The following is a 3,510-nucleotide window of genomic DNA, read 5'->3' on the forward strand; positions in this document are numbered from 1 at the left end:
ATTTTCATGCGTTGCATCTCACATCATCAACTTTGGAACCTCAAACTGAAACAAAGCAGTGAAGTACAGTTCCTGTAGTGTAGTGGTTATCACGTTTGCTTTATACACAAAAGGTCTCTGGTTCAAAACCAGACAGAAATGGTTTTTGTAGGTTATGCATCTCTTGAGGTGCAGTGAGACAACAAGAGCCTTCCTCTTTGGTGATGGTTCATTTGCCAATCGACTTCAATGTCAGCTTCTTTGAAATCGAAGCTACTTTACTTCAATTACCAATTGGCAGTTCTATGGCGTAATGCATGTGTCAAACTCAAGGCCCGCCGGCCACATGTGGCCCCCCAGCATTTTATAGGCCGATGATTGACTTAAAATAGGTTTTGAACACGAATTGACTACAAACTACATTTCAACCAAAGGTTTGTAATGCGCTTCCTAACCAGACGCTCCAAAGCGTCCGGTCCATAACTCTTCAACACGCTGTCAGCTCCCGGTCAGAAAGAGGCATTTAGTTCAGAGTCCATGAGATGATATTCAGAAAGGATTTTTTTTAATTAATTGATTTCAGTTGCCTCTGAGACTAAATCTTTGCGTAAAGTCTATAATGTCTGCCCATGTGACTTGTTTTTATTATTTGCTTGCTTACCTTAAAACACTGATTTAAATATTGTAATTTTTAAACTGAGCATTAATTTACATTCATGGAAACTCAAATGTAATATTTAAAACTTCAATACATAAAATCAGTTATTTAACAATATGAGGTGTTTAATTTATTTTTAACATTGTATTTTCATACATTTATGCTAGGGGTGCCGAAGTCTAGTTTTCCAGAGCTACAATCTGCAGCTTTAGATGGTTCCTTCTCTAACACACCTGGACCATTGACTCATTATAAGCCTCTACAGAACTGAATGAGGGAAGTCAACCTTTTGTCTGGGGTGTTTTAGCAGGGATGCACTCCTGATCTGTACCGTCAATGTGGCCCGTTGAGGGGGGCCAATATGCTGAAGTGGCCCTCGGTGAAATTGAGTTTGACACCCCTGTTTTAATGGGTGCAGAGGAGTTTAAGATTTGACATTTTAGCAGCACGCTGCATTATTGGACTGCTTTGCCTCATCTCTCTGACAGAGTAATGAAGATGCTTTTCCTTCTGGTCGTCAGGATATCCGTTGCCGGGACACAGAGGATATTTACTGGACGGAGACTCGGAGAAGTCACAGCTGGACGTGTTTGAGTGCGTCTGGACAGTAGGTGATTTCATAATATTTGCTCTCTTTCCTGCCATCGCCTCTATTCATCTTCTGATCCATTCTGCCGGTGTTCATCACTGTTCTTCTTCCTCAGGCTGTGGCCTCTCCTGTTGTTTCAATAACCTCCTCCTCACAGCGGAGGGTGAGAAAGGCAAACTTTCCCACTTATTTAATCTTTTCATCACCTTTAGCCACCAGTCACCCCCAGCAAAATGTGTTAGTTTCAGCCACATCTGAACATGATGAAAGACTATTTATGAGCAGGTTGTAAAACAGCCACAGAAACAACAGAAATATGGCAGGATTTCCCAAAACACATAACTGTGGTGGTAAAAAAAATAAAATACTCCCACAGTGAATTCTGGATTTTATTGAGTAACCAATTGGGTCTTATTTAACTTGATTTCACCTTATGATTTATGAAGCAAAGATGATGCATTCATGGAAATGTTAGGAAAACTAAGAACACCCCAAAAATCCCAGATCGTGTGCATCTGGAAGGTATTCACAACGCTTCACTTTTTCCACATTTTAGGTTACAGCCTGAATCCAAATAGCATTAAAATGCTCCTGCTGGTGCTCTTCTGGTTTGATTCTGGTTTTGTTGGTTCTGTGTTGCTTTGCTCTGCTTCTTTTCTTGTATTTACATGTTTCTATGTTCCTTTATATTCTTCTTGACGCTGTAAAGGACTTTGGTCTTCTGGTCGTGTAAAGCGATACATAAATAAATGATTTACTGGTTGATAAAATTCATCTCTACTCTCTTTTTGTAAGGCTTGGCAAGAATTTCTTTTTGGACCAAATGAGGCCAATAACTTACAAAGATCCTGCTTTTTTTTTTTTTTTTTTTTTACCGAAAATAAATACTGTAATAATTCTGTAATGTCATCCTTGTTTACACAAAAGCCTCAGTTAAAACAATGTCTCTTAAAAATGCATAGAAAGGCTTAAAATAGATTAAATGCTTTATTGACAAATCAAAATGTTGTATTATTGTTTGACTTTAAACTAGATTAACATTTTGCATAAGCAAAAATATTATTCAAAAGTTGAGGAAGTCGTCATGTCATATCTGTACGACGGTGTATTAAAATAAAAAAAGTCGTTTGAGACTAAAGTCATAATAATACAACGATTCTCATGATATTACCTCTTTATTGTTGAAACAGTACAACTATATTATTGTATTATTTAGACTTTTATTCTCGTACAACTCTATTATTGTTATATTCTGACTTTATTCTCAAAATATTAAAATTATGATTTTATTCTTGCAATATTATGACTTTATTCTCATATTTTTTTCTTATTATGGCCCTAATGCTCTATATCTGTAGTTTGCATGTCTATCTAGTAGAAATTATAAAATTTCTCACATTCCTTCGCTCCTTCATGTCTCGCTTCATAACCAAACCTCCGCTGCTCCACTGGGACTAGAGCAGCTAACCAAAGAAGAAGTCGTGTTACTTATTGGCTCTCATCATGCGTTTCCTGATCTTCTCGGTGTGTGAGCTTTACTTTGGATCCGAGGGAAGGGAAAAGGTCAAAGATTATACAGTGACCTTCCAGAAACACACACGTTTAGACAAACAGCAAAAATAAAACAGCTGAGTTCGTGTTTGTAGAGGGAGAGACGATGTTTGTCCATAACCCAGATCTGGTTCTGCACACACAGAGGGGAGAAACCAGCCTCAGCATTAAGAAAACAGCAACGTCTGGGAAAATACCTCAGCTGTGTGTGGTCAGTGATGACACATGTCAGTCCTGCAGATAAGGTAAATACAGAAATGGACGCATTTGCAAATGACCTGAACTCATAAACATAAATCTCCTGTCAGCAGGACACTTCTCATCTAAAAGCAGGAAGCAACGTTCTCCGAGGAGCTGAAGTTTCAGGATGAGTTTATAACTGAGTAAACATTTGGTCTGCAGCTACAGACGCTTTTAAACGTTTCACATTTAGTCACAATCCAACTTAAATATATTTTACTGGGATTTTACGAGGCTTTCCACTTGTGAAGTGGAAGGAAAATTTGGTAAAACTATTTGAAGGGGTGTGCATAAAACATGACACTGTGATAAGATAAGATAAGATAAGATAAGATAAGATAAGATAAGATAAGATAAGATAAGATAAGATAATTGATAAGATAAGATAAGATAAGATAAGATAAGATAAGGTAAGATAAGATAAGATAAGATAAGATAAGATAAGATAATTGATAAGATAAGATAAGATAAGATAAGATAAGATAAGGTAAGA

General features: G+C 37.1%; 1 protein-coding gene and 1 non-coding gene across 2 annotated transcripts in view; one reads left to right on the plus strand and one right to left on the minus strand.

Annotated features, from left to right (window-relative positions):
- Positions 1 to 3,510, minus strand: part of LOC103154497 (slit homolog 1 protein-like) — a 64,491-nt gene that overhangs the window by 39,800 nt on the left and 21,181 nt on the right. The window lies entirely within an intron of this gene.
- trnai-uau (transfer RNA isoleucine (anticodon UAU)) lies at positions 69 to 141 on the plus strand. Its single transcript has one exon. It is a non-coding gene; the product is annotated as a tRNA-Ile (tRNA).

The sequence above is a fragment of the Poecilia formosa genome, unplaced genomic scaffold (assembly GCF_000485575.1).
Source record: "Poecilia formosa unplaced genomic scaffold, Poecilia_formosa-5.1.2 Scaffold388, whole genome shotgun sequence".
In the NCBI taxonomy this organism is placed as follows: Eukaryota; Metazoa; Chordata; class Actinopteri; order Cyprinodontiformes; family Poeciliidae; genus Poecilia; species Poecilia formosa.